General features: G+C 33.5%; 1 protein-coding gene across 3 annotated transcripts in view; it reads right to left on the reverse strand.

Moving 5' to 3' along the window:
* Nucleotides 1-22,366, reverse strand: part of rsh (radish) — a 200,271-nt gene that overhangs the window by 89,130 nt on the left and 88,775 nt on the right. For all 3 annotated transcript variants that reach the window (XM_053753024.2, XM_053753023.2, XM_053753025.2), the window contains one exon: nucleotides 9,305-9,333. The gene's annotated coding sequence lies outside the window, so the exon portion shown is untranslated. The remainder of the gene's footprint in view (nucleotides 1-9,304; nucleotides 9,334-22,366) is intronic.

Genomic DNA, 22,366 nt, shown 5'->3' on the forward strand with positions numbered 1-22,366 from the left:
TCCAATGTAGCCGTGTCGTCATGATAACAATTAGGCTACAGAGTTCGTCAAAATATTGCTTTGTGAAAGTTTTTTTGATGTGCCGCCTGTACCCTAATACTTGCCAGGATGAATCAATGGCGGCCACCGATAAGGCGAATCAAATATCGGAATACTTTTCAGGGAAAATTTTAATATTTAGAATAGAATCGATACGCCAAGAAGAAGTTATTTTAACGCATCAAATACTAACCAAAACTGAACAAATATTGACATCTATAAAATATTAACATGCATTTAAATGTCCTGAAAATTGCGAGTAAGTAGACTATTATTCCGGAGCACTTATTTCAGGAGTACCTATGTGCGAAAGCGTTTATTTCCCGCGCAGCTGAGGAAATTGGAAAGCCTATTTCAATTGTTCCGCCGACGGTGTCACGTCGTTCAACAGTCGCCGCAACGACCTATTTTGCTCAAGAGAAACGAAACGGAATGTAAACCGGTCTGGTTTACCGGGTTTTAATTTTTGGTACAAGATTGAAATAGATTTAGGATTTGTACAATTGATTTTGTTGATAATGTCACGTTGTTCAGTTGATGTTGCCGATTATGCGATATTAGCCGACGACAGTGTCAAACTCACGCGTCATTCATATATCACCTATTTTAAAATTCAAGCGATAAATTAAATTTCAGTTAAAAATAAAATCATATGGTCACGTCGGTACGTCATCAACGTCTGCAACACCAGGGGTGTCACACGCGCGTTTGTTTCATCTAAACCCTGTAATTATACTACCTCAAACTGGAACACAACAATGCAAGCACTGATGTTTGGCGGCAGAAATGAATGATGAAAATGAGTTACCAGCCACACGACTTTTGTACCAAGGTCCGCCTCATAAGCTATGTATCCCAATATGTATGTGTATGTCGTACGAAATCCATGGGAAGATATGGCGTGGTTAAATTTTAGAGTGGAACTTCACGTCACATTCCCATTACATTTATCACAATATGTAAATATTGTCTATCTAAAAACAATTGGTAACTATCTGTATTTCTACACTAGATTATCTCAACAAAGACCTACATGCATCTTCCGACAATGTATCGTCTCGGCCTTCGGTATGATAATTGGCCTGGCGGTAGATCTTCCTTTGTGGCACTATATCGTTACTACTACGTAATTCCCCTGATAGATATATTGACAAAATCCCTGCAATACTACATCGTTCAACAAAAATATGGCATATGAGCTAGCTTAAGTACAATTTTTGTTTACTAAAAAACTGTTAATTTGAATTGTTGACTTAAAACATAATAAAAAAATTTGAAGGTAGGTCAATCTATTTATTTTTAATAGTATGATTAATTTGCGTAATTGATTTGTTATATAAGAGTAGAGTAAGGGAACTATCAAATTTTATACTCATTTGCTTATATAAAAAAACAATGTTTGTAATGCAAGAGCCTATAATATTAGGAGCGTCACGTGACAAATATTTTAGTTGGACGGCGAATAAACACTAATGGACTATTCGGACAACGGCTGATCAATATCTCATGTTTAGTCAACGAATTATGATAAAAAGCTTTTGCCCGCTGCTCGACCTGCGTGAAATTTCCATGGAAGTAGTTATTTTTCCGGGATAAAAAGTAACCTATGTAAATTACATGTATGCAAAACTTCAAGAAGATTGGAAGAGGTCATAAACAAACTTACTTTCGCATTTAAAATATAGACACATGTGAATCAGCATAATGCTTGGAACTCAAGGATGAGAGAAAGAGAGAGATAAATTTCCAATATTGAAATAACTCTGACAAAGATTTTTCGCTTCTTGCACCTCCAACCAGATATTTTAATCCTTCATCAACAAATTGGCTTTGATGAATCGGCCCATGTAGCAAACGTAGCCTAATTAATTACTCTAGCTGCTGTCTCATTGATTAAGAGCTTTTACTTTGCGAAATATGTACTCTGTTTACAAAAGGATTTAAAAGTGTTTATGTTATATGCAGGTAAGTGAATATGCACTGAAGTTTAAGGACCATAACAGGAACGTTATTGCAATTCAGCGCGGGAATGCTGCCTGTGCACCTTGCCTGTATATAGATAGTTTAGATTAATATAATTTGATAGTAAATATTGTGTACTTTATTTGGAAATGTTTATTTTAAAAACTACGGATCGAATTTCGTTCAATTTTAGAACATACGCCTGAAGCCTATATTCATTAGTAGATACTACTTATTGGATCAACGATAAATAATAAAATACGGCTTGAAAAGTATATTGATCGAAATACATACATTATTTAGTTGGATGATATAGGTACCTAATGAAGTTCGTTCGGCAAATACATGAAAACAGTGTTCATTTTAGATTATGGTGGAGTACATTCCACTATAATTGGAAACGGAAGCATATGGATTGTCTGTGAGAAGCAATTTCATTTCGAATGCGAGAATTCTGTGATATGATACTATGTGCAGTCTCTACACTAAGGGATTTATGCAGAAGAAGTGGAATTATTAATTTTATCTGAAATCGCTCTCCATAATCAGAAAGAGCTTGTTTTTCGTTACATTCACGGCTGTAGCGCCTCAAAGCCCAGAGTTTGTTATCTGAAATAATGTCTGTATGTTTCTAGAATATTTAAAAAAACATTTCTGAATATACAAATACATACGAGTGATAGAAAAATCGTGTCACGTTTACGCGACTGCAATTTACTAGTTACAGTCGTAAACGTGATACAATTTTCTATAACAATGGGTTTTATTGTATTTTTTGTCATAAAAGAAATTAATTTAATTTAATTTAGAAAAGCACCTGAGCAGATAATCCTCCAAAAAAGAAGCGGTGTAATGGTTAACACGCCCGCCTGTGGATCGAAAGGTCACCCAGGTTCGAATCCTACACGTGCCACATGTTTGTATACCAATCTGACTCATGTATAGTAGTTTTCGTCGTCCACCATTTGCTTCTGGTGAAGGAAAACATCGTGAGGAAACCTGCACACTGGTTGATTCTTATTAACTTGTGTGTGAAATGGAGATGGCAATGGCAAACCACTTCATTAATAATGCCAAGAAAGTTGTATGTGTTTCATTCCACGTAACAACCACGACCCTCAGCCATGAGGAATACGACTATGAAGAAGAAGCCAATCCTATTTATATATTGGAATCTCAGTTCGAATATGAATCTCAAATCTCAAAACCCTCATCCATGTAAAAATAAAAAAAAATAAAAAAACCAACAAAATTGACCTGCTGAGGCGCCAAGTCAGTATATTTAGCAGAAACTTATCCCCAAAATCGATTTCAATGCCGAGTAATTTGGTTCTCAGAAAGTTTGCATCAAGAACGAGATAAGTTACACTACACCCCTGAAGTTAGGTGACATGTGTCACTTTGTGTGTCTTCCTGAGGTAATTGAATACAGGCACGGGGGACTGGCATGAGGAAAATGATAATAACACAAACAATTATTATTAATATGTGTATATATTCGTGTTGTTCTGAATGCGGTGACAGTAAGTCTAAGACACACTGTCACTCAAGTAGGTCGAGTGATCATTGAAACACTATTTACTAAGGTAAATACTTAGAAGCCTTTTATTAAAAGCAGGGTTTATTGCCGTTGAATAGGTCCACTCCATATCCTCCCGTGGATGTCGTACGAAGTGACTAACGGGCATATAGCCAAAGTAGTTGATAGGCTCCAATAGCATTCCCAATCTAAGGCTAATTCCCAATCGTCAGACAGGCGGCCGGTAGTAAAATCATGGATGAATTTTGAAAAATTTGAAGTGGCGATGCTGCAAACGGCAACTCGCTCAATTGAGACATTTAAAAAAAAACATCTACACAATCTCAAATAATTACTGCAACAAATACAACGAGCATTTGTTAACAAAATGTCAAGTAACATTACAGGTATATGTACCCTGACCCGGTATCCTAGCTGAGCGGTACATGCGCAAGGCAGCGCGACGTGATATGACATTATTAAACTTATCCAATACTATTAACATGAGCAATATTTGTATTGGCATTTTCGAAAATAAAACTTCAACGATTTTGTCTCATAGGAGTATTTTTCATTCCTATAAGCCCACTGATCTAGGTTTTCTAAAGAAAAAACAGTTTCTTCCGTATTTTTATTGAAACATTTAACAAAAATATCGAGAGGAGCTCGATCGCCCAGGTCACATTGCATACTAAACTACGCTGTGGCACCGCTCAGTTAGGACACTGCTGTTTTAGCAAGGAATGATAGGCGCACATCCTTCTGAGTTCGTCTCCTTTGAGCACGTAATTGCGGCAGGCATAGTTAATTAAATGTGGTGGCAAGCGCCTGCTTAAATTACCTACTAATTTAGATGTTTGTTGGGTTTCTCGAAGGTATTATAGTCGGATGTCATGAAATGGTTACATTCACTTGAAAACAAAATTGCCAAGGCAGTAAGAGTTTAATCAAGCTGGCAAACGACGTAATTTTTTTTAAAATTGTTTTTACGTTCTGTCCTATACGGTTTTTCTCTCATCTCTACAGGTAGAATATACATAGTGTGATCTTATTTCAGGACGGAACTACACGCCACTTGCACAGGTCTCGTTTTACGTCAGATGTTGTCAAACCTTAGCTTAATTTAAATTTTCATGCCATACATTATTCTTGCCATCAGCTCCCTACTTACATAGAATAAATTAAAAAGGACAAGTTATAAATGTACCCACATCACAAAGGCGTAGGAGAAAGCAAGTGAAACAGAAAACCCCGCTGGAAAGCATTCATAAATGTTAAATACTTCATGAATGCTATATGAAATGAAAGAATTTGACTGAACAAGTTAGTTCATTTGCATTGACCTGGATGAGGGTTTTGATATTCGAGATTTAAATTCATATTCCAACTGAGATTCTAATATATAGATATAGGATTGGCTGCTCAGGTACTTTTCTAAATGATAATGTCTTTTATGAGATGCCAGCTTTTAACGTAAGTCAAACTTAGCCGGGTTAAAAAATATAAATGCTACTGGCATTAAAAAAAATAAAATATATTAATTTCTAATTTCAGATTATGTAATTTGTTTTTCTTTTCCAACTTCGCGATAATGCAATCAAATTTGAACGTCACAGTCGACTCGTGATGAAGGAAATGACACAAGTCTTGGACTTGTGTCATTTCTTTATATAATTTGATAGATTAGTTGCCATCAAATGAAGTGAAAAAGGTGACGTCACATTTCTCATTGGCAAAAAGTTTTCCACATTGTACAATGTTGTGTTGATCGATAACTTAAAAATATGACTATTGTAGTTAAATTTATCACTTAATTTACACTTTGACGTTGACTTGCGATTTCCGGCGTAGGTTAAAGTTAACGTCAAAGTTGACTGATGCACCTCACTCTGTGATTTGAATGCGTTTATAGATTTCATTATTTTGGCCCAGCTACTACTACATTCATTTAAATACATTATACAAGATAGTTAAAATGTAAACTTCTATCTCATCGTAACCTTTTCCCCATTATTTCCTCAGCCTCACAGCATAGGAACCCAGGGTCCGCTCTAAAGATAAATAAAATTGAAATATGTATGTAAATTTTTAAAACAGTATTTACTTTTTTTAATTTCTTTGGTTCCGTCGCCGCCAAAGCTCGAATGCTAACATAAAGTTTAGCTGGAAAGATTATTACTAATATTTGAACCACAGAGTTAGTTTAAGTAGCAAAGCGCATTTAGCCAAAACGAAGTTAAATTATAACAGCGGGCGCAGTATTATAATTTACAGCGAGACTTTTCCCAAATAACTTAAATTCTACAAGTGCCATTTAACAAACACATGTACGTGTACATTTAACAAAGACGCGATTACAAATATTACGATTATCGCGATTACGCGATTACGATAATGTATAATAGTTTTACCCGAGCAATACCAGTACGGGCTGCTAGTTAATAAGCTTATGTACTATCTATTAGTGAGTGGAAGTTAAATTCATGTAGTATATATAATATCAATTTAGCTCCAGGCTTGTTCGATTATCAAAGGACCGTGAAGATTATCCGAATGAAGCTTTGATATTGGTCCAGTATTCGAATCCACAAACAAACATACTATTCGTGCATGAGACCTGTTTAAATACAGAAGACTTTATTACTAATATCCCGATATGGGTAACTATACTGGCTATCTGAATAGCCAGTATTTTTATTCGTCTTATATATATGTATATATAAGACGAATAAAAATACTGGCTATTCAGATAGCCAGTTTAAATTTAAAAATTTTTCAAGACGATGTTGTCGCGCATGTTCTTTATCTAAAATATTAAGGTTATAATCTTGTTAATTATTATCTTATGGAAAAATATTGAGTGTAAAGTTTAGCTTTCTCTGTGCTCGTTTAGGAATTGAATTACTTTCGAACATTGTCTTAAGTGACATGTGTAGATTGTAAGTAATTGTTTATTAACCTATCCAACTACACAACACATATAACATTTATGTCAGTTCTTGTATAAGTCTGACTTATTTCGCGCTCAGGAACAAATTAACTTTAAAATGCCAAAGAAAATCACTGACTACGTTAGTTCGGAGTTAAGAGTTATAATGAAATTAACAGCTCCGATTTGACATAACAAACTCCAGTTTGTTATCCGTTAATTAATTAGTTCCTTTAATGACAGAATTTTATTAAATTACCATTGAATAAATAACATTATATTTATGAAAACAGAAAAAGTAATGTTTTTATGATTTTTCGTAAAAGAATTTCATCATTTACACCAGTACTTTTTCTTTTTTTTCATATATTACTTATATATTGCTACAACTAATTCACCCAACTGTTTAATGAACAAATTGTAATTATTTAGACTGAGTGTGAATTTTTTCATGATATTACAAGATAATTGTTTGCCTGTTTAAAATATATACCATTTAAAACAAAGTTACTTTTCATAAATTTATAACGTCAATCGTCTTGGAACACAATTGGAGTGGTCACTTTACGGCCCAGGATTTATGTTATGACTACAAAGCTTTTACTCCATATTCTTTTTATGATTCGACCTAATAGCTCTATTATTCTTTTTACGCTGGGACAAACCTAGTATTGTATTCATATAATTTAAAAATATTTTTCAACTCGCTTTTGTCAGACAACTCGTATTAAATACTTCTAACAAAGTCTTAAATCATAGAAATCAGAATCAGGAAGTATTTGAAGAAATTTGTTAAAAAATGTATTTTATTTTATTATTTATTTTAAACGGTGTCTAAAACGTAAAAAATATGTTATTTTTCTGACCAATATATATATTATTAGTAGGTATAAGAATTCAGTCCGCAAAAAAATTTAACGTTTCTTATCTATGCTAATTCTAAATTTAATTGCATACTTTAGCATCTAAATAAATAAAATATTTATTTTTAGACGCTCGAGAGAGACGAGTAATATACTTAATATAAAATAGAGGTTGATGTTAGTCGTACAACTGTGGCTTTTATGACGTATGATGTCTAGTTGAGTTTTAAATAATGAAATAAAATATTTGTACTCTACCTGTGAACCCAGATCCGTAAAATTGAAACGACTGAAACCTGAAATCCAATAATTCGGTTTCCTTCAGAGTTTAATGCCCGAAGGCATGAACATCTCAGATTTACGTCTACAGCATTCAAATTTTAACTTGAATCTTTTAAGGTTACATTTTATTATTGGGAGGAAATAGTCGAAAATTATTTTCTAACATATATTTATAATTTGTCAATTTATTTTATATAAAAATGTAATGTAAATGTCTATAATATTATTATAACTAATACAATTTGCTCTAAACTTATACTCTAAATATTTCTAACGCAGACCCATTGATAGATGGAAAATAGTGCTACATATGATACCGATTTTACAATTTACTAAAGCATAAAAATATTTCACACGACTGCTACTTTTAATATTTCTTGTACCCGACAATTTCATTGATGAATTGAAAAAGTTCACGACGAATTTACAGCTCCCTTTTTGATGTCGGTTAAAAACAAATAAATAAAAACAGAAGACAAATGTATGTGCGTAGGACAGAGCGACAAGATAAATCATTCCGGCAGACAATAATTTTGACGTAGTGGAGCGACGCAGCGTCCTCGCACAATTTGTGACGCACCTGCGCTACTCTCCAAAACCTAATTGGTTCTGAAGGCTACTTGTGTCATTATTAACGTTTGGATTTGTTGTTAGGGAGATCTTCCACTTTCATCCTTCTGGCTCATATGATTTGACTCTGTCTTTAAATGTACCTAATGTAAAGATTTTTCTATTTCAAAACAAAGTTGATATCAGGCAGACGAGCTGTCTTTTCCGAACCGCAGCCGAATTTGCAAATCTAGGTTAATTTTTTGACAAATTCTGTGTTCCGAGGCGTCGCAGTTGGGAATGTAGCATAAATATGTAGCATACTCAGATGAGAGGGAGATATATATTCTTTCCGGTAAAATATAGAAATTGTTATTTCAGCTTTCATATTTCTGTCCCTACGGTCTACTAGAGATTTTTGTTTATATTGCTGCCTTTAGAATAAAATAATGAAAGATATTTTTTTCTAAATGTAGCGTTAGTAACAACAATTGGCTACGCGGGATAATGATCTACAGGTGCTGGTTATTTGTTATCTATAGTTTTAAAATTTAACTAAAAGCTATTTTTTACGTTAAGGTATTATAATCGTAGTAAGATTAAATTTTTGTTTTATGATGGCACAGTACACACACACAAAACTGTAGTACCTAGCTACATATATTAATGTAGTTCATCAACTCCAAGTATAGACGCTAATAAAATAACTGTATCAATTTGTAAGCAGCTGCTCCCTCTCAATTTTCAGTTTATGCGGTGTAATGGAAACTTGCGTTGTTATCCAGGGTAGGGTATCAAGCTTAAGTTATACAATTCCACTGGCAACACTGAGATTGCTTGCAGAAATTGCTTCATGAACAAATGCTGCCATCTCTCTCATACGGATGTTCCCTGTTTAATTCTCGGCTATATAGCACGGAAGCCCGGATTTCAAGTATAAAGTAACCAGTAAATTTTAAGTATACGATCGGACGCATGTCAACCTTCTTTGATACCGTTGTTGCATTTCAAATCCTTTGTCTTTACTCACACCCCTGTTTTAGAGTTTGATCGTGTCGGCAACATGACGTGGAATGTAAATCGCACGCAAATTAATTTTTATTTTATATTTTTCTCACGGAACTGAACTGAACTAAAACTACAAATGAAAATATTACTTACCAATATTATTATCTTGAGATGGTTTTGACCTGCAACAAAATTATTAAAATACTTTTAAGAACAATATAAGTTTAACACATATATAATGATAATATGAATAGCTCAAGATACTATTCATCACAAGACGAAGGGTGTGGTCCCATTGCTTCGTCGTTTTCCGTTGTTTTGACGTTTGTCAACGGATCAACGCAGAACAAAGAGAAATTATATGGAACTTTAATGTCATAACGCACTGCGTCGACGCGATTGAGCAATGAGACCGAGCCCTAAGGAGAATATACCTGCCCATTTTTTCGACAGCAAAGTGGTACAAAGTTTAGCTGATGAATTGCTGCAAGTATGGTCACTTAAAATCAATTCCGAGAAGTGCCTTCCAACAATCTACCTACTTTGTATTGGTAATTTCAAATCCGCTTTATTGGTTAAAATAGAACTAGCAGAATAATTTCCAATTTGAAACTGAAGTTGAATGAGGTATTTTCAATACGATTTCATTCCACGATTGACGTCAATTTATATTGACGTCATTTGTGGAATGCTTTTGAAAATACTCTATTCAATTTCAGTTCGAACATTAGTTATGTTCGAACATATCACACCAGGTTATCCCACACCTCTCAGGCAGCTGTTCAATGCTCAGAAATCGACAGCGATGTTTCGATATTTAAAGATTTTTATTTTCTCGGAATTTGTCAATAGAAAACATAGATTTTTATTGAGCGGTATATCTCTTTTTATAACTTTGACCATAGCTTTTTATTTTTCTGTATGTGTATGATCCGTCCCAAAAAACGGATGTTTGAAAAACGAAAGTATATATTTAGTTCCCGATTTGATGTCGGATAAAGCCAAAACCACCATGATGAGATATATCTACTTATTATTATTTTAAGAATAAATAAGGTCAAAGCAATAGCTCTCTACTACTCGCAAATCGCGGGTCTGTTCACATAAACTCAAGAATACGTCTGCTCCATGCACACGACTTCAAGAGCAAATATTATTTGTTGTATGCAATATCGCTCTGTATAATCCTGGATCCATTCACCCGATAGCGAGCTAATTAGTCGGCTACCGGTCGCCTGCACAAAGCAGTGCTTACCGCCCTGGGAGGCTACCATGATACATTAAACACGTAGCACGCCATTGCGTCCACACATTCTCCCTTTTTTTATAGGGAAACTTTAGTAACGTGCTGCGTGATTGTGTGTTTCGTGGTAGGCTTTCGGTGATGCGCTGAACTCCAACGTGATATTAATTAAATTGCGGCAATTTTATGATTCCACCAGAAGTAGAATCAAATTATTTATTTATTTGTATATATATATATATTTATTGTATTGTATATATATATATATATATATATATATATATATATATATATATATATATATATATATACACAATACAATTATTTATTAATATAATCAATTTATTTAGTATTGGTGTTTTTGGAAATTTCTTATTGAGTGTTTAAATTTCTTATTGTTGAGGAGAACCTGCAATTGGCTTTGCAGAACGCCAATAGTACTAAAACGTGTTACTTAAAATATGTTTTCAGAAATGGTACATAATGCGGTTTATTTTCGAAATAAAGTACACAGTAGTTAAGGTATGGTGCATGTTATAATAGAATAAAAAAAAAACACTTGCAAACGCTCTCAAAGACAATTGGAAAAAATCGGCCAACTGTAATTCCTTCAGGTTGTATTGAAATGAATTAGTAAATCATTTTTTAAAACACATTTATGTCGGACATGCCAACCCATGCCGAAGTCCCAACTGTATCATAGGACACATCAAAGCGTCGCATAAAACTGTTACATACGTAAGTTACGGCCAGTTAGCATTCACACGGGCACTATAAAACTTCCACTGAAATTATCTAGTCTCATTGCTCCATTAGTATGCTTCCTCATTGCTCTGTCGTCGCGCTCCGTTTCGTCTTTATTTTATGTGTTTACTGACATAAGTCGCATCACGCATTTGTGCTTACGGAAATATTATATTCGAATTTTCCTAAGGAAACTATGTATAGGAATATATAGGTTGAATCATACAACTTGCGTTGATCCGTTAACGGAGCGCAGGGCCATAAAAGCAAAAAAATACATTTGTTTCATAGACAGACTAGCGGCTCGTCCCGGTAAAACCACAATAAATTATACACCGAAAACTTCTTTGATCAATTAAAAAACCCACATAGAAATCTGTTGCATAGTTTTAAAGTCTAAATATATAGGAAAAGACAGACAGCGTGGAGCGACTTTGTTATAAACTGTGTAATGATTATTATATGCTCAGAGAAAGGTGGTGATAAATTATACTCGTACCTAATCACAAAAAAAAATACAAACTTAGAGAGCGAGAATAAAGATGCCTTAAGGCGGCTTGATTAAATATTATTAACGCAATCGATAATAAAGAAGGTTAGATGTAATTTTAATTGGCATTTAATAAAAACAATACAAGTACAAGCGAAAGTAATAAACATTTTTAATTAAAAAAGAAAAACTTAATGGAAAGAAAAATCGCAGTCAGCATTTGAGACTTTTTTTGATTAGTTTAGTTGTCACAATAAATATATATTATAAATGCGTAAAAGTATAATGAGTTTGTTTATTACCTATTCACACACTATCTACTCAACTAATCTTCTTAAAATTTTACATATATATAGTTGTAGTTTCATCTCGAAAAAATATCTGCTCCCATGGGAAATCACATGGGCGAATCCACGGGCAATAGCAAGTTGTGAATATATAGAGGGATTTCTATGCTTCACAAAAATATTAGAAATATACAATCTTGAGATATACTCCTCATTTACCCCTCACGATATTGATTGGCTTGAAGATAATTAGATTGCGTTACCAAGCACCACAACGCATGTATTATAGTCATGGTTGCCAGGTTATAATCCCATAGAAACTCTCAATATTGCTCTAACCAGGCTAATCATTGGTAAAATTAATTTCATGATTGGTAAAATATTCTACTAAACTGAACACATTTGTTCGCAACATTTGTCAAATGATGAAATAACAAGTATTATAGTGAAAATGATCAATCTCAAAGACAATGACAATATGATTCGATTTGACATACCTTAATTCCAATGTGGTAGTGTGGTGCCATTTAGTTCCGCCCTAGAATACAACTCCTTAACCTCCGGTGGATGTCGAAAACTTAATCGTATATGTATCATTCATCATATATGTTTAGGAAAATTTAAATGGAGAGCATGCTATCATAATAAAGTTTTTATTCTAATAAAATACGTAATAATGATTACGAATGCATGCATTTTATATTCCAGTAAGCTACTAAAATATTGGGCACTATTTGATTGGTTAAAAATCAAAAATATTACATTTACCACGATTATTGGAGATGGGGAGAGCATTGGTCAATATTGAGAGATATTTGCTATCGGTACTGATATTTACTTGATGAGCAAACGATTCAATCCCATTTATGAGTTTGTAGATACGTAGAAACACATAATTCAAGTAGTAGGTAGTATGTACTTATGTTTTTGAAGGACAAAATTATAAAAACCATTTTGTACGAACATATGTCGAGGATATTATGTGGAATGAAACACACAAAAACTTTCTTGGCACTATTAATGGAGTGGTTTGCTATTGCCTTCTCGATTTCGCACACAAGTTAATAATCAACCAGTGTGCAGGTTTCCTCACGAAGTTTCCCTTTACCGGAAGCAAGTGTTGGTTGATGAAAACTACTATACCTACATGAGTTAGATGGGTATGGTCATGTGGCACGAGTAGGAGAACCTTTCGATCCTTTTAACCATTACACCAACACCTCTTCAGATCTAAAACAATATTTTTTCTATTAAATTTTAGCATTTTACCATATTTTTCAAAACGTGCCAATCTCTTTTATAATTTGTGAAAAATATGAAACAAACTTTAACAAACAATTTGGTTTCCACGCGAACAAAGTATGCTATTAACGAACATTAAAATAAGAGGCTTGGCTCTACATGCTTTTAGTCTATTAACTTTGGTGATTTAAACGTTAAGTTAGTTGCTAACAAATAGGTCATTTGAAATTATTAATATTCTATATATATACAGTAATGATTTAGTGATTTTGACATTATCTTTCGAATTTCTTGACTGAGGAAGACAGTAAGTAAATAAAACAAAAACATTCATTTTGTAGAACAGATTAAGTCATTACAAAATTATAGTGATGTCTGTCTGATAGTCTAATCTTCTTCTTTTCGAGTTGAAATAGTAAACAAATTTTATTGCTTTATCAAAACAAAAGGAAGTACAGAATAGTGGTTAAAGGAAAAACAATATATATAACGATCTACATACTCAAAGTACACTATATTAGGCGATGCGCAGCTTGAAGTTGCCTAGTGCTATCTTTTTTAAGCATAATATCAAGATCTAGATCTAGAAAAATAAGTTACCTCACGCAAAAGCGCCATAGAAACAGAAAAATAGCATTCGCTAGGTGTATTTACCTAACAAAATTTAACTCTAACTAAATTTCTTCAGAAGTCAATAATTAATTATTTAAAACAAAAAACTGTTATACAATTCTTGGAAAATTAATATTAAATAATCTGTACCGAGGAAGTCAAAACTTTTTCAGAAATATCTGAATGCATGTCCATACCCTCATTATTATCAGAAAAGGTTTGGGTACAAATGCCGCGGTATAACCGACCACTCAGGATCGCATAGAAATTCAATTTCGGTTTGCTAAAGGACGAGGACACCCTTGGACAAACCAGCCGATAATGTAACGCATAAAATTTTTAGTCCACCCCACCTACGCACGCACCCAAACCCCTATTTTTTAAGCCCTAAAGGTGAAAATTCAATAAGATATTTGAATATGTGTAACGGGAAGGTACGCGTTGTAAATGCAATTTGAATCTTAAGCCTTCCAGGAGAAGATTTAAAGTAGATTGTAAGCTGATGTAATCAATCTTTATATGGATGGGAACATGAAAAGTGATCGTCATCTAACAAGATCCTATGAATAGTATTATTACTCAATTTGCCTTTTTACCTCAAGGTTGTTTAAGTCTTGTAAGAACAGAAAATTAGAACTTCCTTTCCTTATATGCCAATTTAGTTAAGTATAGTTTATTTCCAGTCACAATGACCATTTATTGCAATATAATAAACTCAATAATATCATGAAAATAATAGTATATTGAAATAGCCTATATCAATCTATGTATAACACTAAAGAGAATTCTAATCTAACTTGATATAATAGTTGGCACTAACAGTTTGTTACTCACATGTAGCAAGCACAAAAAGGAAACTTTTAAATTTGTACTAATGAGCAACACGGTTTTCAGAAATTACCCCGTTCAGTTACCAAAGAGTTAATATTATTTACAAGAGAGACAGTTACAATATTTTCTCTCTCTCATCTGATTACTTTAATAGATGCAGTAATGTGGATATCGTTCTTTTCATCTCTTTATTACTCTATTTAAGTCGAAACATTATCGAAATCCTATTAAAAGTATAGATAAAATTTAATCAGTTGAAATATGGATCTTCAACATAAGCACTTCACAAAGTCGAACATCACTAGAACATAATAGATCAATTACGAGCTCGCAATCATTGTTCGCATCACAAAGAGTTAATCCACAAAGGTTACAATAGCCGCCAATATACTCGATTAAGTCTATATTGACGAGAGTTCCATTAGGTAATTAATTACTGCTACTATCGTTTATGTCCCGAAATTCCACTAAATTCAATACTTTGTATAACAAAACTATATAAATCATGAACGATCATGCTATTAAACAAATTTTGATAACATTACATGTAATGAAATGAAAAATTCAGGATTCGGCCCAAAAAATGAACCCACGCCACAGCCTAACCACAGAGCTATAGAGACCATTTCATTTTGGACGAATTAATTCATTTCATTACGTCTTAAGCCGTACGTAATCATAGATCATATAATTGCATAGATCAACACAAAGAAAAAAAAAATAGTGATAATCAAAATAGGTATCTCATTGTTACAAATAAGATATTTTTTTCCAAAAACTCAAGTATCTATTGCATGCTTTTTATCAAATGAAAAAGTTTAAGATTTCGGGCTGAATAAATTCAGGACTTCACATGGAAAATCCGCTCGATTTCTTAATTTTTACACCCTATAAAATTTTTTCTAAACTCTTATTGTATTGTCTCTCTTCATCTGAGCGTGTGCGTGGTTGTGTTATCGTCTGTATTGTTCCAAAGTAAGTACAGTCACACATTAAAAGAAAAAAATTAAAGATTCGGCTGTGACTTTATGAAGTAAGCTTTGTTCAATTTTTCCTGTTTTACAAGGATAATAACGAATACGAGACAATTTATAAAAAATCTAGGCTGTTCTGTCGACACGTAATGAGTGAACAGACGCACTGACCTGTTGTCACCGATTTCACGGTGTTCCAAGTTTGAAACGCCATCCAATATGAAGAGGGATACGTGACACAAATTATCGCTCATACAGAATAAGTAAAAAAAATCTTTCATTGGCTAAGAGCAAAGCATTAGGATAGTGTTTTTTAAACCTTTGCACTTTGAACAGATAAGTACATAATATATTAAGTATATTAAATGGACTTAGCACGAACCTGTTGCTGACTTTTCAACGACATTGCAGTCGCCGTGGTCACAGCTTGAAAATACTCCAGGTATTTGCGGTGTGAAGTTGTGGTGGTGGATGCAGTTTCTCAACAATAACACTACCTACTTTTTTTATAAGTTACATACTCTTCTTTACTCTCGATAGTTTGTGTATATATGCAAACGTAGACACATCAAAGGCTTCTCTTTTGGATACATTGTTTTGCTACTAATATATTTAATAGGTAATGTTTTATAGGAAAAAAAAAGGAAAAGTGAGTAGATTAAATTGTACATGTAGATATAATATTATACTTGTATAAATATGATTACGTTGTGGGTCATGGCCCAAACTCCTTATCCAACCGTAAGGAAGGCCAGACTTTTAAATGGCTGTTGATAATGAAGTGCCACGCCCTTTTCCTTAATTTGTTTTGACGATTGGAATGCCATAAATAAATGAAACTATTGCGGTAACAAAAAATACTCTATTTCTTTTGTATTCAAACAATACGCGATATTGCTCACAAAAAGCGAGGTTACTCTGTCACAATCAATATTATCACATTCCCCGCACGAGACAATATACCGGATAATATTGTTGGGTATCATCCTAAGTACACTGGAAACGATACAACGCGGCACATTTACGTAAAAGCAACAACGCCGACGCACGGAAGTTTTTACGCCAAGTCACGGTTACAGAAAGGTCCTTGAAATTGCTTGGCCTGGATAATGTATTTTATATACACTATATCTGGTAGCGACTGTTTGTATGAATATATTTTAATATACTTACAGAAAAAAACATAAGAAATATCAAACAAAGATTGTTAGATAATGCTTTTAGCATTTATTCCGATTTTAATAATTGCATTCTATGAAAATATAATTATGTTCTGGCAACTAAGTATAATTTATACAACACCTACTTCGAAAGAATCAAATTCCATGTTTACAGGATTGATTTATACCTAAAGTGAAAGTACGTTATTGAAGCTGAACCATAAAGTGGCGTGAAAAATTATATGAAATATTGTTGACTAGCTGCTGTCCGCGACTTCATGCAAGTGGACTCTAGTCATCTAGTCTGGAGTCATCCAGTGAATTATATATACGAAAGTGAGGATGTTTGGTACTTAATTATGTGAAACCAGCTGGACGGATTTTGTCAAAGATTTGTTTTTGGCTAGGAAGAGAAAAGATTTTGACGTGAAATTTCTGTGTATTTAAAAAATTCTTTATAAACTATATCTTACAAATAATTATACGATTGATATTGATTGACATTACTATAAAATATTTGAAATGTATTACGCAATCAATTTCCGCTGCTGACTGTGTTCCGTATTCATCCGATGTCGTCTCACAAAATCTACATCAATTTACACACGGTATTTTCGCCAAATGTCTAATATCAGCTGTACAAACATGATACCACACTGGTACGCCTTATTAAAGTAGGTTGCGAATAATTAAACCAAATTAGTAATCCTCTGTCTTCTCGGGATCAAAATCTAAGCCGCAACGTAAGAAAGTGTTCAGTCATAAAGTCTATCTCAGATTTCATAATTACAATGATGTCAGTTACTAAAGCTTGGTTGCTCCAGTAAACTATGACGTTAAATTTAACTTACGCGCCGCCGTCGGTAAGGCAAAATGGAGTAATTTTTGTAGTTGTCCGCTTAAAGTTAACGTTAAAATTGACTGGAGCAACCGACCCTGACATGTAAAAAAATTATAATTAGATATTTGCATTAGAAAAACTGGAAAAAGTGTGGGACTCACGCAACGAGATTTCCGTAAAATATGCTGTTATTTTTCTGTTATATTATTTAGGTTTTACCCTTATACCCTTTGCCCAGCTTGTGAAATTGTGAAATCTTAAAATATGTGACAAAAATAATCATAAAATTTGGCCGCGTTAACTTACCATAATTTTTTCGCAAACAACTTGCTTTTTTTACGTTTTCTTGACTAAATAGGTTTTGATAGACAGACAGACGCACACCAAAGTGATCCTATAAGAATTTTGTTTTATCTTTTAAGGTAAAGAACCGTAACAAACAAGTAAGAAGTGACGAAAAAAGTATTTCATTAAAAAAAAGTATCAAACGATCCATTGGCTTTTAAAAAGGTACATCAAAAGCCGACGGTTCATTAGAGCTACGCCGATAGCACCTGAAAGATGACAGGCTGTCGACGAGGGCTGCCAAGTAAATGGCTTTCCATATTTAGAACAACCATCAGTTATTGCATACTAGGAGCGACCCGCGACTTGACTCCCGTGGATATTTCGAAATAACCTTTGTGCTATTCCACGTTATCTACTACGTGCTATTACTACATGGCTTTGAAGCGAAGACGGCAGGCACTCCTGGAGTGTGTCTCCTGTATTACGGACATAAAAATACAGAGTTGAGCTCACACCAGTCTGGCATCATCATTTCCGTGGTTTCTGCAGGTCATAGTTATTTTACCCCAAATCTTATCGAAAGTTGTTCTGTACATTTTCGTGATTGAGTATGACTAACAAATGTATCTCACAAATACTTTTGCATTTGCAATCTACAATGTGACAATTTTGATTACGATGGTTTTAAAGAAAATGAAGCTACGTAAATTCGATATAGTGTAATTAAAAAACTACTATAGAGAACTCTTTTTGACTCAGACTGTCCATATCCAAAAATCCAATAAACAATGACATTTAAGGGCAAAAGATTTGTTATTATACCTGTAGTCTAATTAAATGAAAATTACAACGAATTCTAATTAATTGTAATATGAGCACAGAATAGTTTCGTTAGTAAATATTCAGAGAATAATTTGCTGTACTCGTGCTGCGTTTAATTACATTTCACTGAAATGAAGGTGAAACAAAGGGGATTCTATCGAAAATAACTCTAAAACAAAGAGAATACAATTTTCGAAATTGCATCGCGCTCACGTTTCTATATAATGGCATTGTACAGCTTTTCAGTTATGAGTACTTACTTTGTTATGGATATAAACCTGTGAAATAGGAATTAATATTAATGGCATTGGCTCTGAAAGATTGAATGAATATTAATTGTGTGAATTTTCATTGAATCAAAACATAGCTGTTAATGAGAAATAGTCAAGCGAAAAATATTATTTTCTTATTATCGAAAAATATTATTTTATTAATATTTATCTAAAAAGATTACACGCCACAGTTTGTTGCATTGCGCAGCGTCGCTTTGCCTTGAACCTTTTGTAGCTCAGCTATGACGCTGGGTAAGAATCCGAACGTAGGCATAGAATGATTTGTAAAAGCTTTCACGTATAGGTTCCAATAATTCGAAGGCCAGTGAAGTTTAGTTGGTGATTTAAGTATTTCGAAAATGTAATATATTGTGCCGAAATTGACTTACATGTTGACAACATCTCGAGTATGACTTTATCCAAATGAAATATGTTATCTGAATATGGCCATTAATAATGAACTTAAGTCTCTTTTAAATGTTAGTTTCAATGATACTCAATGTTTGCAAGCATCATTACCAGGTTATGGGAATGTCAGCTTTTTTTACTTCTTCGCATGGGGGCGAAAGAAATCGTCACTCAAATGATGTCTTTGGATGGTGATGGATTCTCGATTATAGATTCGGTTCTCTTTCATTATTTCGAGAACGTTTCATCTAAATGTCGGTTCGGTGTCCCCTTCATATCGTTCCTGACTAATCTCAAGTCCAACGAAAATGGGATGACATATTTTGTAAAGTCTTAAGGATAAAATGCTACAAGATGCCACGAGTACTGACTTGGCATGACTTAGACTTAGGCAGTGTTGAAAACAGAATCAGGTGCCTTCATGTTTTGCTATCACCTCAGCTCGGCATAATAATACTTTGAAAATAGCTGCGACTCTCAGAATAGGATGTGATATATTGTGAGCCTCATAGATGCATCTGTTGACGGGGAAATGCAGCGAGTATTATGGGCACTTGAGCCGGATACGATACGCGGTGGCCTTTTAGATGATTATGTGTATATTTTGAAGTATGTTGTCGTTTGTATACTATTTTATAATGTTATTTTACTATTTTATAATGACAAAGCTTGTGATTGTTGCGAATACATACACAACATACATTGACGAAACATAGTTTGTTTGATTAAAAATCAAACATGCTTGAATTCAATGAATGTTGAATATGAATGGGATAAACATAAATGGGATTCCGCCCAGTGTTTTCCCAGATTCTTCCCAAAAAGTCGCAAACTCAACTATTAGAAAGGTAGTAGTAGAAGTAGAAGAAACTGGGTAAATAGGTACTGGGCTTAAACCCGTCTCTGGGTACAAACCGTAGTTTGTAATATATGTATTTAGTTAAAATACACGTATTTCATGACTTTGGGGCAACTAACAAATGTATGTTTATGAATATTTTTAATAATAGGACGTATAATAGAATTTTCATTCCATCCACTCTATTTGTTTCCTTGAAATCATTTTAATTATAGGGTGAGTTAATTGAACTGAAGAGAGACTTACATCTATTTATCAAAGCTTGGCTTATAACGTACGTTAAAAAAATTCCTTTTCTGAACACTGAAATTTTATTATCACAACACACAAAAGTAAATTTAATTAGAAATCCAGTACGACAAACAAAACGCGATTGTATGGGCAAAAATAAGCTATGAACCGTTTAATTAATATTCGAAACCATTTTTGTTTGCTTGTTGAAAAAACAAACTGAAATTGTTAAATGCTGTACAAAAAATTGTAAACAAGACTGCAATATGATCAAAATATAGAAACAAAAGTGTTTTAGTGTAATTGGCGTGATTGGATTACAGACCCCATCCAGCAAAGAATGAAGTGCAATAGTACTGTTTTGAACTATAGTAGTCTCCTCGGTCAAGTTACCGTAGTTTTATTTATGTCAAAACTAAATATATGTGTATGTGTAATTTCTGATGATATGGACTGAAGCTAATAGTAAAGATAAATTAATAATACAGCAATGGGGACGAGAAGTAGATGAGGAAAAATAAAAAAAAGTGTAACTAAAATTATCAAAGTGTAGATAATACGTAATCTAATAATATTATTAGATTACGTATTATCTACAGAATGCGAGTATGTATGTAAGTACTTGTATTTTGTAGCCCATTATCCTTTTCATGTTTAGGGTCTCTGTTATTATGGACGTTGAAAAAAGTTATAAAAGGATGAAAAATATATACCTAAATTTGAACCGAAGCTCGTGATCGTCCTCTTCAAAAGCTTGTTTCAATGACACGAGTCTCAGCGACGAGGGTCGACGCAATTTGGATGGGCTGAGAAAATTATTTAAGGCCCGGCCGGTTATTAAATAATGTTGTGGTTTCAGTTCAACAATAATTCATAGCAACATTGGGCATTGTTTGGAGGAATGAAGAGTATGACTGAGTCCTAGCTCAACTACAAATGCGACAAAGAGGCGCGACGCGGAGCGACGAGGTGCGATATCAAATATTTACAAGAGGGCTGTGTTGTCATGTATTTATTGCTGTAATCTTATAATCGTAATCTCATAGGTGCCCCGAACAGCTAATAATGTCCTAGAGTAAGAAGTCGTATTTTTAGTTCCAGGCATTGTTAGTCTTTAGATACAGCCCAACGCTACAACGAAGGAGAAAACGTAATTATTACGTCTGTATTTCCCACAAAAACCGATTTTCCTCCATACCTGTGACAAAAAGTGGCGGATATTTATTCCAGATAAAACTTATTCATAACATCGATAGTAAAGACTTTCATGCATTTTATCAAAATACCAAATCCGTACCGTACCTGTCTCAAACAAAAGCTTACAGTCATATTGAATTTTTGGAATATTTTGCCCTCCTATGATGGCAGAATATTGTATTAATAACCGACCGTGCCTTTTCATTTTTAGAAATTCCAAGTCATGTTTTCATCAGCGATATTTATGATATTTAAAAAATCATATACAAACATATTTGACGACCGCGGTGGCGCAGTGGTAAAGTTCTTGCCAATGAACTGAGAGGTCCCGGGTAGGATCCCCGGTCGGGTCATGATAGAAAATGATCTTTTTCTGATTGACCCGGGTCTTGGATGTTTATATATGTATTTTTGGAAAACTTCCTATTTTTTAATTAATGAAGCCCCGCCCTAGAATAGGACAAATCCTCACATTTTATTTTTATTTTTTTATTTTATTTAAAAGGCACACAAACAGATTACAGACAATGAAGTACAGAATATTGACTTAACAATAATTATCAAACTAATCTATAATCCAATAAAGTGTACACAGAATAACAAAATAAATTTCGTGTAAGCAAGCCTAAATCTATACAGTAGAATAAATTGATATTATATAAGTAAAGACGTATAAACAATACATACGCATAAAAGATACATATATATATCTAT

Source organism: Plodia interpunctella, chromosome 12 (assembly GCF_027563975.2).
Source record: "Plodia interpunctella isolate USDA-ARS_2022_Savannah chromosome 12, ilPloInte3.2, whole genome shotgun sequence".
NCBI classification, from domain to species: Eukaryota; Metazoa; Arthropoda; class Insecta; order Lepidoptera; family Pyralidae; genus Plodia; species Plodia interpunctella.